Source organism: Pongo abelii, chromosome 19 (assembly GCF_028885655.2).
Source record: "Pongo abelii isolate AG06213 chromosome 19, NHGRI_mPonAbe1-v2.0_pri, whole genome shotgun sequence".
NCBI lineage: Eukaryota > Metazoa > Chordata > Mammalia > Primates > Hominidae > Pongo > Pongo abelii.
The window spans coordinates 91,928,599-91,943,395 of NC_072004.2; positions in this window are offsets into that span (position 1 = coordinate 91,928,599).

A 14,797-nucleotide genomic window follows, 5' to 3' on the forward strand; every position below is an offset into this window, starting at 1 on the left:
GGATACTTGTGGAGTAACCCTGCAGGGGTTTAGGGGGAGAGAGGCACTTGCTTTTCATTTTGTATCATGTGCATATATTACTTACATAACTTAAAGAGAAACACTGTCTAAACTCTTTGTTTTTGTTTTGAGACAGAGTTTTGGTGTCACCAAGGCTGGAGTACAGTATACTCATGGCTTATTGCAGCCTCGACCTCTGGGGCTCAAGTGATCCTCCCACTTCAGCCTCCTGAGTAGCTGGGACTATAGGTGCACGCCATCCTTTCTGGCTAACTAAATTTTTTTTTTTTTAGAGATGGTCGGGGGCGGGGAGGGGGCATTACTACGTTGCTCAGGCTGGCCTCAAACTCCTGGATTCAAGTGATCCTGCTTTGGCCTCCCAAAGTGGTGGGATTATACTTTACATATTTTACTTTTATAACTTAAAGAAAAACACTGTTGGCTGGGCGCATTGGCTCACTCCTGTAATACCAGCACTTTGGGAGGCTGAGGTGGACGGATCACCTGAGGTCGGGAGTTCGAGACCAGCCTGACCAACATGGAGAAACCCCATCTCTACTAAAAATACAAAATTAGCCAGGCATGGTGGTGCACGCCTGTAGTCCCAGCTACTCGGGAGGCTGAGGCAGGAGAATCGCTTGAACCCGGGAGGCAAAGGTTGCAGTGAGCTAAGATCGCGCCACTGCACTCCAGCCTAAGCAACAAGAGGGAAACTCTGTCTCAAAAAAAAAAAAAAAAAAAAAAAAAAGGAAGAAAAGAAAAAAGGAAAAGAAAGAATAAATGAAAAACACTGTCTAAGCTTTTTTATTTCTATAGACCTACAGGTGTAGGGAAGATCTTCACAGATTGGGATAAAGAAAGGGATTTCTGGTGGGAAGAACAAGAATGAAGATACAGCCGGGAAACTGGCTGTGGTGGGGAAGCTTCTGGTGCTATGGTTTGGCTACATCGCAGGCTGTGTGAGGAGGAGGACAGGAGAAGCCTGGGGAGGCAGGGGGGCCTCAGGGTGGAGCCTGCTGTGTGTCTGGATAAGGGTTTTTACTTTATTCTGTAAGCAAGTGGGAGCCATGAGGCATTCTTCAACAAGGAAATTGCACCCTCATATTTTCTGCTTGTGTAGCCTCCTTTAAAACATGCTTTCACAGACACTATTTCATTTATTATTATTATTTATTTATTTATTTTTGAACCGGAGTCTCGCTCTGTCACCAGGCTGGAGTGCAGTGGTGCAATCTCCACTCACTGCAACCTCCGCCTGCTGGGTTCAAGTGATTCTCGTGCCTCAGTTTCCCGAGCAGCTGGGATTACAGGCATGCGCCACCACACCCAGCTAATTTTTTTTTTTTTTTTGAGACAGAGTTTCTCTGTTGTTGCCCAGGCTGGAGTGCAATGGCGCGATCTCGGCTCACCACAACCTCCACCTCTCGGGTTCAAGCGATTCTCCTGCCTCAGCCTCCCAAGTAGCTGGGATTACAGGCATGCGCCACCACCCCTGGCTAATTTGGTATATTTTTAGTAGAGATGGGGTTTCTCCATGTTGGTCAGGCTGGTCTCGAACTCCCAACCTCAGGTGACCCTCCTGCCTCTGTCTCCCAAAGTGCTGGGATTACAAGTGTGAGCCACTGTGCCTGGCATTTTTTTTGTATTTTTAGTAGAGATGGGGTTTCACCATATTGGCCAGGATGGTCTCGATCTCCTGACCTTGTGATCCGCCCGCCTCAGCCTCCCAAAGCGCTGGGATTACAGGTGTGAGCCAGTGTGCCCGGCCTATTATTATTTTTTGAGGCAGTTATCTTGCTCTGTCACCCAGGCTGGAGTGCAGTGGTACAATGGGAATCACTGTAGCCTCGACCTCCTGGGCTCAAGTCATCCTCCCACCTCAACCTCCTGAGTAGCTGGGACTACAGGCCACCACACCCAGCTAATTTTGCTTTATTCTTCGTAGAGATGGAGGTCTCACTATGTTTCCCAGGCTGGTCTTGAACTCCTGGACTCAAGCGATCTTCCCGCCTCGGCCTCCCACAGTGCTGGGTTTACAGGCATGAGCCACTGCGCCCAGCCTATTTTATTTTTTAAATCTTGACAACAATTCTGCAGATAGGCAGGTCAGGCTTTACAGATGAGGACACTGAGGCTACTGTGGAATTAAGACCAGCGACAGAGTTTGACATTGAGAAGCTTTGGTCCTCAGTGAGTACTGCCTTAGAGGAAGGCAGGAGAACATGCCCCAGAGAGGGACCCACCCTGGGAACTGCACACCCTGAGACCCCCTCAAGACTTACTTTGTGATCCTCGGAAGAAAAGGGCAGAGGGTCTTGAAGCCATGAGTAAGCAAACTCAGAAAAGCTCCGACAACACACTTTTGAAGGACGCCCTGGTATTTGTCTACGGGAGTAAAATATTAGGGGTCTATGTTTAGCTTTTTTCATTTTTAGAACGTGAGTGGCCGGGTGTCGTGGATCATACCTGTAATCCCAGCACTTTGGGAGGCCAAGTCGTTGGATCACTTGAGGTCAGGAATTCGAGACCCGCCTGGCCAACATGGTGAAACCCCATCTCTACTAAAAATACAAAAATTAGCCGGGCATGATGGTGCGTGCCTGTAATCCCAGCTACTTGGGAGGCTGAGGCAGGAGAATCGCTTGAACCTGGGAGGTGGAGGCTGCAGTGAGCCGAGATCACGCCTCTGCACTCCAGCCTGCGCGACAGAGCGAGACTCCATCTCAAAAAAAAAGAACAGTGAATCTTTTGAATGAGAGGATGCTGGATGCTGACTTCCTTGTCAAGGTTCAGAGAAGTGTAGGACTGTGCCCAAGAACACACAGGTTGTGAGAGAGAGCAGGGCTGGGTGCTGGGCCCCACACCCACACTCTTTCCAGCCATCCCGGTGGACCATTCCCATCTTTCGGAAGGGCCATTCTGGCTGTGCTTAGGACAGATGGGTTTGGGCTAAGGTGGGGAGGCCAGGTAAGAGGGACCAGGGGAGTTGCTGGGGGAGCAGAGTAGAGGGAGGGATGAGAAGGGCATCCCCTCTCTTCGGAATTTAGCTGACACAAGCCCCCAGACTTCCTCTCCATATAGGCTCTGGATTTACCTCCCCTTACCCCCAGGCCTCCAGCAGGGAGAGCTGGCAGCGGGAGTGGGCCCAGGTAGGACCACCAGAGAAAGGAACCACAGCCTCTTGGCGGCCTGGCCGCAGAGATTGATGATGCGGGATCGCCATCTGGTGGCGAGAAGAGGTACCGCGTCAAGGAACTCACCTGGTCAGGGGAACCTGGGGAAGCCGCAGTCTCAGTGCTCCCCGCCACCTGCTTTCTCACCAGATATCCTGGCAGTCCAGGCTGAAGGTTAAGGGCACAGGGGCACAAGCTCCCTCTTAACAGGACTCGTCAGTGGTTAGCAAGATGCCAAAGCCTCTGTAACGCCTCTCCTTGCCACCCTGCCTGCCTTTACGACATCATGCCGGGGAGGGCACCAGTGAGTGACCTTATCTCTCCAGGGGTTCCTGGGCCACCAGACCCTTAGGCACCTTGGGAGCTGCCTGCCACCAGGGGAGAAGCCAGGGTGCCTGGCATTCCCGGGTGCTGGGGAGGAGGCGGATGTGGTCAGACTCTTTAGGCCCAGAGATACTTTTCAGCTATCTCCTCCTGGTGCTATTCCTTTCCCCATGGTGCCCTTGAAATCCATCTCCGCCTCCCTCCCAGCAGGCTGCTCCTCACCAGTGTTCTCACCCCACTGTCAGCCCTCCACTGGGTCATCCTAGTCTCAGCCAGGGCTCGGTCATTCCCACCAGCCCTTGGGAATGGACTTTGAAAGCTATTCCAGAGCCCCTGTCACCTGCTCAGCACAGCTGTGCTCATTTTTCAGGCTCCCATCACTGCTGTATCTTCCCTCCCCAACCTTGGAGGCCTCAGTCACCCTGGGAGGAGAGTGAGGCCCAGGGGAAGCGTGCTGGCCTTGGGGGCACTCAAATGCTCAGGTATACCCAACTCATCACTAATTAGCTTGTGAGGTTAAGCAAGTTACTTAACTTTGGAATACTGAGGCCGCCCTAGAAAGACATGCCACCCAGAAGCCATAAACCAGAAGATTGACAGATTGACATAAATGCCACCAACTTCCGTGCCACAAAAGGCACTGTAGACAAAGTTAAAAGCCAAACAGCTGGGCAAGGTGGCCCACGCCTATAATCCCAGCATTTTGGGAGGCTGAGGCGGGAGGATCACTTGAGTCCAGGAGTTTGAGATCAGTCTGGGCAATGCGGCCAGATGCCATCTCTACAAAAAAAAAAACAAAAAAAACCCGTCGAATTTTTATATTTTTGTAGAGATGGGATTTTGCTATGTTGCCCAGGCTGGTTGGTCTTGAACTATTAGGCTCAAGTGATCCACCTGCCTCAGCCTGCCAAAGTGCTGGGATTACAGGCGTGAGCCACTGCGTCTGACAGTTTTAACTTCTTGATCATAGGTCCTCTCTGCCCCCGCCCCACAGCAACCAGCTACAGTCCTACCAGCCCATCCACACATCTCCTTCCGTTTCTTCCGCTGCCCTGGTTGCTTCAGGCATGAGCCCGGGGTGGCCTCCCTGCCTTCCCCAGTCCATCCTGCACAGGCCGCCAGCTCTGTGGCCACCACTGCTCCTGTTCCAGGATCTCCAGTGGCTCCAGGTCACCTCCCAAAGACAGTCCAAGTGCCTCAGCCATCGAGGGCCCCACGACCTGGCACCAACACACTTCCCTGGTCTTACCTGGCATGTTCTCCATCACAGATTTGGCTTTCTCTAGCTCCCGGTCTCTGCTCACTCACCCCTAGGGTCTCCACTGCTGACATGGTTTCCCTTCCTCACGGAGCCTTGAGCTGCTCTGCGCCCTCTTTACCAGAACCTTCCTTGATGCCCCTTCTGGACAAGTCCCCTCCTCTGTGGTGTCCACGCCCATGTACGCAACCTCCCTCTTCTCTCATGGAGGGGTTTGAGAGGAGAAACAGGACCTCGTTTAGTTTTTTTTTTTTTTTTTTTTTTTTTTTGAGAAAGAGTCTTGCTGTGTCATCCAGCCTGGAGTGCAATGGCACTATCTCGGTTCACTGCAAGCTCTGCCTCCCGGGTTCACACCATGCTCCTGCCTCAGCCTCCTGAGTAGCTGGGGCTACAGGTACCCACCACCACGCCCGGCTAATTTTTTGTATTTTTAGTAGAGATGGTGTTTCACTGTGTTAGCCAGGATGGTCTCCATCTCCTGACCAGGATGGTCTCTATCTCCTGACCTCGTGATCCGCCCGCCTCAGCCTCCTAAAGTGCTGGGATTACAGGCGTGAGCCACCATGCCCGGCCCTAGTCTCTTTTAAAAAAAATAATAGTGATGGGGTCTCACTATGTTGCCCAGGCTGGCCTCGAACTCCTGGCCTTAAACAATCCTCCTGCCTCCACCTCTCAAGTAGCTGGGAATACAAGCTCGAGCCATCGTGCCCGGTTTAATGTGATTTACTGGTGGATGGGATGTGAGGGGTGAAAGAGAGGACAGTTGAGGACTCCAGGGCTTCTGGCCTGTTCAACTTGGCAAACAGAGTCTCCACTTTCGAGGGGAAATAGCCGGGGGAGAGGAGGCTTTGGCAGGGGTTCCGCTTTGGCCACACGAAGCGTGAAGGGTCCAGGAAGCAACTGGAGGCTCCAGCCTGAATCAGGACAGAGATGTCAGGGCTGGGATTTAAATTTGGGATTGGATGAGCTCACTGAGAAAAGAGTGTGGGAAGAAAAGAGGGGCGAGGACAGAGCCCTGGAGCCATCAGCTTTGAGGCTAGAATAAAGGGACCAGGGAGAGGGAGGATCGGGAGACGGAGGATTAGGAAGGGGGAGGTGGCATTGAGCTGAGATAGAGCCACTGCATTCCAGCCTGGGCTGCTAAGCAAGACCCTGTCTCAAAAAATAAAATAAAATAAAAATAAAAATTACAAAATAAGGCCGGGTGTGGTGGCTCACGCCTATAATCCCAGCACTTTGGGAGGCCGAGACAGGTGGATCACCTGAGGTCAGGAATTCAAGACCAGCCTAGCCAACATGGTGAAATCCTGTCTCTACTAAAAATACAAAAAAAATTAGCCGAGTGTGGTGGTGGGTGCCTGTAATCCCAGCTACTCGGGAGGCTGAGGCAGGAGAATCGCTTGAACCCAGGAGGCAGAGGCTGCAGTGAGCCAAGATCATGCCATTGCATTTCAGCCTGGGCAACAAGAGCGAAACTCCGTCTCAAAAAAAAAAAAAATTACAAAAAAATCTAATAGAAATTTGGTAGAAAGGATAAGAACAATTCACAGAAGAATAAGTAAAAATGGTCAATGAATATAGAAGATATCCAACCTCATTAGAAATTAGGGAGATGTAAATTAAATCTGTGACGATCCCTAGCAACCAGATCTCCATGTCTGAATGGCAGGTGCCACTCAAGTAACCCTGGGGAAGTGGCTGGCTCCAGGGCCAGGGCCAGGGCCAGGGCCGGGCAAGTGCATGAGGAGCCTGGCAAATGTTGTTTGTAGCAGAAAGCAAGGAAGCTTTAAAAGATTAATGGGGCCATGTCAAAAGGACACAGGAGCCAGCTGGAAGGGACTCCTACTGGCCAAGTTGTAACAATTTGAACATCAAAAAGAAAAATGACTGGCCGGGTGCGGTGACTCACGCCTGTAATCCCAGCACTTTGGGATTCCGAGGCGGGTGGATCACGAGGTCAGGAGATCAAGACCCTCCTGGCTAACACGGTGAAACCCTGTCTCTACTAAAAATACAAAAAAATTAGCTGGCCATGGTGGCGGGTGCTTGTAGTCCCAGCTACTCGGGAGGCTGAGGCAGGAGAATGGCATGAATCTGGGAGACAGAGCTTGCAGTGAACCGAGATCGTGCCATTGCACTCCAGGCTGGGCAACAGAGCAAGATTCCATCTAAAAAAAAAAAATTCATTTGTTCATTAGACACTCAAACTGGGGAAATCCAGAGAAACTCTTGGGACCCCACCGAAGCATTTATTCAACCAAAGTCTTGGCCAGGCCCAGTGGCAGGTAATCTCAGCAGTTAGGGAGGCTGAGGTGGGAGGATCACTTGCGCTCAGGAGTTCGAGACCAGCCTAGGCAACATAGCAAGATTCAGTTTCTAAAAAAAAAAGAAAGAAAAAGAAATTAGCCGAAGATGGCGGTGTGCACCCGTTGTCCTAGCTACTCAGGAGGCTGAGGCAGGAGGATCGCTTGAACCCAGGAGTTTGAGGCTGCAGCAAGCCATGATTGTGCCACTGCATTCTAGCCCAAGCCAGAGAGCAAGATCCTACCTCTTAAAAAAATATATATATATCTATATACACATACACACACACACACACACACACACACGTATATATATATCTCAGGCCCAGAGAGGCAAAAAAAATCAAGCATCTATCCTGCCTTTCCAGTAGAAACTGTATTTCAAAGCAGCCGAATAGTCCGGTTTGAGGAAGGAATGCTTGCTTTACAGAAGAATGACAGCCGTATTAGGTATTTCTGGCTGCAAAACAATTTATCCCAAAACGTAGCTACTTGAAACAGCACATGTTTGTTATCACACAGTTCCTGTGGGTCCAGGAATCTGGGCATGGCTTAGCTGGTTCCTTGGGCTCAGGGTCTCTCATAGGCTGTCAACGAGAAGCTACAGTCATCTCGAGACTTGACTGGGGGACAATCCACTTCCAAGCTCACTCCCGTGGTGACAGGATTCAATGTCCATCTGGCTGTTGGATTGAGGCTTTCTTTCCCCACTGGCAGTTGTCCGGAGACAGGGACGCTACACAGGAGTGTCAGCTGGGCGGTAGCACAGGACTCCGGGCTCAGAAGCCTCTGTGCTTGGTTTAACGCTCTGCTGTCCCCACATTGGAATTCGTAATCATTTTTTCTTTGAACTTGTGTCTTGTAGTGAAGTCACTGGCCTCTCATACAATGTTCTCCATGTCCACGGCACAGTGGTCTGGTGGATCCAAGTTGGGTGGGAGTCTAGCAAGATTCAATGTGAATACAAGGTAAGTGAGTTAAGGAAGCCACTGGCTTCCCTGGAGTGTTGGGAGAATCAAGAAGTGAAATAAAGGTGGGGTGCGGTGGCTCATGCCTGTAATCTCAGCACTTTGGGAGGCCAAGGTGGGCAGATTGCCTGAGGTCAGGAGTTCGAGACCAGCCTGGCCAACATGGCGATACCCTGTCTCCACTAAAAATACAAAAACTAGCCGGGTGTGGTGGTGGGCACCTGTAGTCCCAGCTACTCGGGAGGTTCAGGCAGGAGAATTGCTTGAACTCGGGAGGTGGAGGTTACAGTGAGCCGAGATTGTGTCACTCCACTCCAGCCTAGGCGATAGAGTGAGACTCCGTCTCAAAAACAAAAACAAAAGCAAAAACAAAAACAAAAACAAAAGTGAAATAAAAACAGGTGAGTTAGTTTTGTGCAGTGTTTCCACTGCTGTGGTAAGAACAACACACACACAGATGCATGTAGGAACTAGAACTATGAAATACCAATTATGTAATTCTGCTGATTCTGCATTATGAATTCAATGCTCTTCTATTTGTGTGTAAAAACTGGCATTGCACAATATAAAGATGGACAGTAAAATTCATGCTGACAATTTAAATTTGTATTTTAAAATAAATGACATTGTCATCCCAGCTACTCGGAAAGCTGAGGCAGGAGGATTACTTGAACCCAGGAGTTCAAGACCTGCCTAGGCAACAGCCTGGGTGGGGGGTGCTGGCCCCCCTGGGCTTTCTGTTCCCTGGGACCCCTCATCCTAACTCCCAGGGAGTCGCGCATGGGGCCACTGGGTTCAGCAGAAGGAACAGCAGGTAACCCAAAGCCAGCAGGTAACCAAGCTTCCATAGAGAGGGTGAGAGGCTGGCTCGTGGTTACACAGCAAGTCCAGGGAGATTGGAGCCCGTCTGGGTCTCTCGGGACCAGTCTAAAACCAAGCAGCCTCAGACACTGCTTTGCTGGCTCCACAGTCACCAAGGAGAAATAGAAGAGGCTCTTCCAAGGAGTTCTTCTCTCCCAAGGACCCCAGAGGGTAGGAGAGGCAGAGGCTGGGTCCCATCTCACCTCCCGAGCTGCCACTGACGCCTGGGCCCTCCCTTTCTCCCTCGGCCCAGACATCACTCCAGGGTAAGAAGCTGGGAACAAAAGTCTCTGGTCACTGGTCCCCCTCGATCACACCCCTGTGCTCTTCCCGCCTCAGATCCAAGCTGCCCTCATCACCCTCATCATCCTTCCCCGTCAGCTGCTGCTGGTGTGGGGCCATTGGAAGGTTTGAGCAGGGGCCAACGAGGTCGCTTTTCCTGAAGAGAGCTTTGCTGGATGGAGCCTGGACTGTAGGAGGTGACCTTGGAGACCACTGGGGAGGCTGTGGGGAGCCCGGGCCAGGGCGATGGCTTCCTGTCCTGCTATCTTCTCTCTGCTTCTCTCTAATGGTGGGGACTGTGGGAGAGGCTGGGACTTTGGGGTCAGCCTGTGGCTCCTGCCTTGCCCCGTGGCCGTGGGCGGCTTGTTGATGAGCCCAGCTCTTTGGCTGTAAGATGGGGTCATGAGGTGCATCTCTGAGGGTGATGGAGGGGAACAGATGAGGCCCGTCCAGAAGAGCCCCTCCCTACCTTGGGGACTCTGTCCTTGCTCATCTGAACTCACCCCACTGTTCACATGTTTGCTTACTATGCTCTTCGTCCTTGGGGATGGATGCTTCCTCGGGCAGGCCCTACCTGTCTGCTCTGGCAGCCAGATCAGAAGGGCCCAGCTCCCAAAGGGCTCAAGAGGAGGACGAGGAAGGGACTCTGGGCGGCAGATCCCTGGCTCCTTCCTCCCGGTCCATGAGGGTAGTGGGCTAAATGGTGGCCCCCAGAGATAGGAGTCCCAGGAACGTGTGCATGTAAACTTTCTGGAAATGGGTTTTTGCAGATGTGACTAAGCTGAGGATCTCAAGATGAGATCATCCCAGATTTAGGGTGAGCCCTAAATCCAGTGATACGTGTCCTTAGAAGAGAAACACAGAGAGAGACTTGAGACAAGAGCAACACAGAGAGAAGGCCACGTGACCGCGGACGCAGAGGCCGGAGTGACGCTGGCCTGAGCCAAGAACTCCCGGGGCCACCAAAGGCTGACAGAGGTGAGGAAGGATCCTTCCCAGAGGCTTCGGAGGGAGCACGGCCCTGGCCCCCACCTTGACTTGAGACCTGTGGCCTCCAGCACCCTGAGAGAATCGATTTCTGCTGGTTTTTTTTGTTTTTTTTTTTTTTTTTGAGATGGAGTCTTGCTCTGTCGCCCAGGCTGGAGTGCAGTGGCATAATCTCAGCTCACTGCAACCTCTGCCTCTCGGGTTCAAGCAATTATCCTGCCTCAGCCTCCCAAGTAGCTGAGATTACAGGCACCCATCACCACGCACAGCTAATTTTTGTACTTTTAGTAGAGATGGGGTTTTGCCACGTTGGGTAGGCTGGTCTCAAACGCCTGACCTCAGGTGATGCACCTGCCTCAGCCTCCCAAAGCCTGGGATTACAGTCGTGAGCCACCGCGCCCGGCCGATTTCTGCTGTTTTAAGCCACCCAGTTTGCGGTCATTTGTTACAGCAGCCAGGGAAACCAACGTCATGGGTGATTCCCTTTCCCTAACGGGCTTTTCTGGCCTGCACTCCTGGCTCTCCTGGAGGCAGAACCTCCAGGTCCCTGCCCTGTCATGGGGCTCCCAGCCGGTCTCTTCTTTCACTGCCTCCAGGACCTGCTAGCCAGGCAGAGGAAGGGGGCTCCTCAGCACCCCAACCTGGCCCCCGGGTGGGAAGTCTCATCGAGCTGTCTCTGTGAGCCACCCCACTTGCTTCTTGCTCTTTGCCTCCGCCCGACTTATGTTCAGTTTCTTCCCCTGCTCTTCTAATTCATTCAGCCATATTTCCCAAGTGCGGGTTGTGGGCAGGAGGGCCAGACAGTGAGGATAGAGGGACCGGGAAAAGGGATCCTCATTGTATTTAAAATTTTGGCATTTTCTTCATCATGGATTTGTGGGGGGGGGGGGGTTTGTTGTTGTTTGTTTTGTTTTTTGAGAGAGAGTCTTGCTATGTTGCCCAGGCTGGTCTCAAATTCTTGAGCTCAAGTGATCCTCCCACCTCGGCCTCCCAAGTAGCTGGGGCTATGCGTGTGAGCCACTGTACCCGGCTAATTTTGATTTTAAGAGCTACTGTTGCTGGGCGTGGTGGTTCACACCTGTAATCCCAGCACTTTGGGAAGCCAAGGCGGGTGGATCACTTGAGGTCAGGAGTTCAAGACCAGCCTGGCCAACACAGTGAAACCCTGTCTCCACTAAAAATACAAAAATTAGCTGGGCATGGTGGTGGGCGCCTGTAATCCCAGCTACTTGGGCAGCTGAGGCAGGAGAATTGCTTGAGCCTGGGAGGTGGAGGTTGCAATGAGCTGAAATCGTACCACTGTACTCCAGCCTGGGTGACAGAGCAAGACTCTGTCTCAAAAAAAAAAAAAAAAAAGAGAGAGAGAGATGGCCGGGCGCGGTGGCTCACACCTGTAATCTCAGCACTTTGGGAGGCCGAGGTGGGTGGATCACCTGAGGTCAGGAGTTTGAGACCAGCCTGACCAACATGAAGAAATCCCATTTCTACTAAAAATGCAAAAAAAATTAGCCAGGTATGGTGGCACATGCCTGTAATCCCAGCTACTCGGGAGGCTGAGGCAGGAGAATTACTTGAACCTGGGAGGCAGAGGTTGTGGTGAGCCAAGATCGCGCCGTTGCTCTCCAGCCTGGGCAACAAGAGCAAAAATTCCATCTCAAAAAAAAAAAAAAAAAAAAAGAGAGAGAGATACTGCATTAGGCCGGGCACAGTGGCTCACACCTATAATCCCAGCATTTTGGGAGGCTGAGGTGGGTGGATCACTGGAGGTCAGGAGTTCAAGACCAGCCTGACCAACATGGTGAAACCCCGTTTCTACTATAAATACAAAAATTAGCTTGGTGTGGTGGCTCGCCCTGTAGTCCCAGCTACTCAGGAGGCTGAGGCAGGAGAATCACTTGAACCTGGGAGGCAGAGGTTGCAGTGAGCTGAGATCATGCCACTGCACTCCAGCCTGGGCTATAGAGTGAGACTCTGTCTCACAAAAAAAAAAAAAAAAAAAAAAAAGAGGGCGAGAAGGGGAGCCGGGATAGAAATCAGCCTGGAAAGATGGCCCGGGCCAAATCAGGCGGGCTGGGGAGCCAGGCCAGGACTGTGCTTTCTGTTTGGCTGTGACTTCAGTAAGCTAGGGCAGGGTTTTGATGGGACAGGGAGGAGTCCATGCGATCTGATTCACACGATAAAAGCATTTCCTGGGCCCTGAGTGGAGACCACAATGTGGGAGGGCAGAGCGGAGGCTGACGACTGGGAGGAGGCTTTGCAGTCGCCGGGAGAGATGATGGCTTTCTTTCCTGGCTCATTTCACACTAAACTGGGGACCAGCCAGAAAGCCTTGGGAACTTGTCAGACCCACATGCACTGCCACTGAGTCAACTGCTACTATCATCCCCGTGTGACCTGAACCGAAACCCACTCACTTGCGAAGCTGCTAGAGGCTTCTTCACTAAAACCAATATGCATGCTAAGATCCTGGCGTAACATAAAATGTAATGTGCGTGTGCTGCGTAAAATGTGCGCGTGCACAGGAAAACCACTGCCAGTATTTACAGCAAAACATTCACAGTGACTCTCAGGTGGAGGGATCACAGGGGACTTTTATTGTCACAGCCCTGACTTCTGTCCTGCTTCAGACCAGACTCGCCAACCACTTCCTGGATACCTCCCTTTGTGCTTTCCTTTCCCCCTCAAATTTCCTGCAATGTTTTTTTTTTTTTTTTTCGAGACAGAGTCTTGCTCTGTCATCCAGGCTGGAGTGCAGTGGTGTGATCTCGGCTCACTGCAACCTTCGCCCCTGGGTTTTTAAGCAATTCTCCTACCTCAGCCTCCTGAGTAGCTGGGATTACTGGCGCCTGCCACCATGCCCAGCTAATTTTTGTATTTTTAGTAGAGATGGGGTTTCACCATGTTGGCCAGGCTGGTCTCGAACTCCTGACCTTGTGATCCGCCCACCTCGCCCTCCCGAAGTGCTGCGATTACAGGCCTGAGCCACCATGCCCGGCTGCCGTTGTTTTTGTTTTTGTTGTTGTTTTTGTTGTTGTTGTTTGAGACGGAGTCTCGCTCTGTTACCCAGGCTGGAGTGCAGTGGCGCGATCTCGGCTCACTGCGAGCTCCTCCTCCTGGGTTCAAGTGATTCTCCTGCCTCAGCCTCCCAAGTAGCTGGGACTACAGCCACTTGCCACCACGCCACGCTAATTTTTGTATTTTTAGTAGAGACAGGGTTTCACAGTATTGGCCAGGCTGGTCTCGAACCCCTGACCTCAGGTGATCCACCCGCCTCGGCCTCCCAAAGTGCTGGGATTACAGGCGTGAGCCACTGCACCTGGCCTGTTTCTTTTTTTTTAAAATTTTCTTTTCTTCACTCTCGCTGTCATCTTATATGTATTGCCTTTGTAATCATATAGAATCCCCAGGAATGCTACTTCAAAAACTATGTACAAGGCCAGGCACCACGGTGTATGTACGCCTGTAGTCTCAGCTACTCAGGAGGCTGAGGTGGGAGGATGGCTGAGCCCTGCAGGTCAAAGCCGCAGTGAGCCCTGATTGCACCACTGCACTCCAGCCTGGGCGACAGACTGACAACCTGTCTCTAAAACAAAAACAAAAACAAAAAACTTTGTTAAAGAATTTTTTGGCCAGGCGCGGTGGCTCATGCCTGTAATCCCAGCACTTTGGGAAGCTAAGTTGGGCAGATCACAAGGTCAGGAGTTCGAGACCAGCCTGGCCAACATGGTGAAACCCCATCTCTACTAAAAATACAAAAATTAGCCGGGCGTGGTGGCCGGTGCCTGTGATCCCAGCTACTCGGGAGGCTGAGGCGGGAGAATCGCTTGAACCCGGGAGGTGGAGGTTGCAGTGAGCCTAAATTGTGCCACTGTACTGCAGCCTAGGCTACAGAGCCAGACTCTGTCTTGCGGAAAAAAAAAAAGGTTTTTGTTTGTTTGTTTGTTTGTTTTGTGTTTTTTTAAGATGGGGTCTCTCTGTGTCGCCCAGGCTGGAGAGCAGTGTTTAATTTTTTTTTTTTTTTAAGATGGGGTCTTGCTCTGTCACCCAGGCTGGAGTACAGTGGCATGATCATGACTCACTGTAGCCTTGACCTCTTGGGCTCAGGAGATCCTCCCACCTCAGCCTCCTGAGTAGCTGAGACTACCGGTACACGCTACCTGTCCAGCTAACTTTTGTAAAAGAAAAATTTTTTAAACAGAAAATTACTGTTATTGTTTTGGACAATGGACAGTATTTACTTTCTGGTTTTGGACTTAGACAAAGTCAAAGACTCACTTATCTCCCCCCCACCCCCACCCCTCCTACCTCTACTACAGAAAAGGCTCAGGGGAGGCAGGGATGGGCATGGGTCCTTCAGGTCCCTGTTTGGGGTTGGGCCTGTTTTCCCCCAGAGGAATGGCCGCTGAGGTTGGGCAAGGAGACTGATGCGCTCATAGCAGCTGGATGGCGCTCTGGGCGGTGAGCCTATCATCCTGCCCACATGACCTGTGCACTCACCCACCTTGTGAGGCCCAGTAATTCAGGACACCCCGGCCTTGCAGGAACTTTCTGTGCTCTGAAGGAGAAAGTCACCCGGCAGGGGCTGCTCTTGCTTCCAGTTCATGGTACACGGCTCAGTAATCACATGCCATTCCCTGGCCA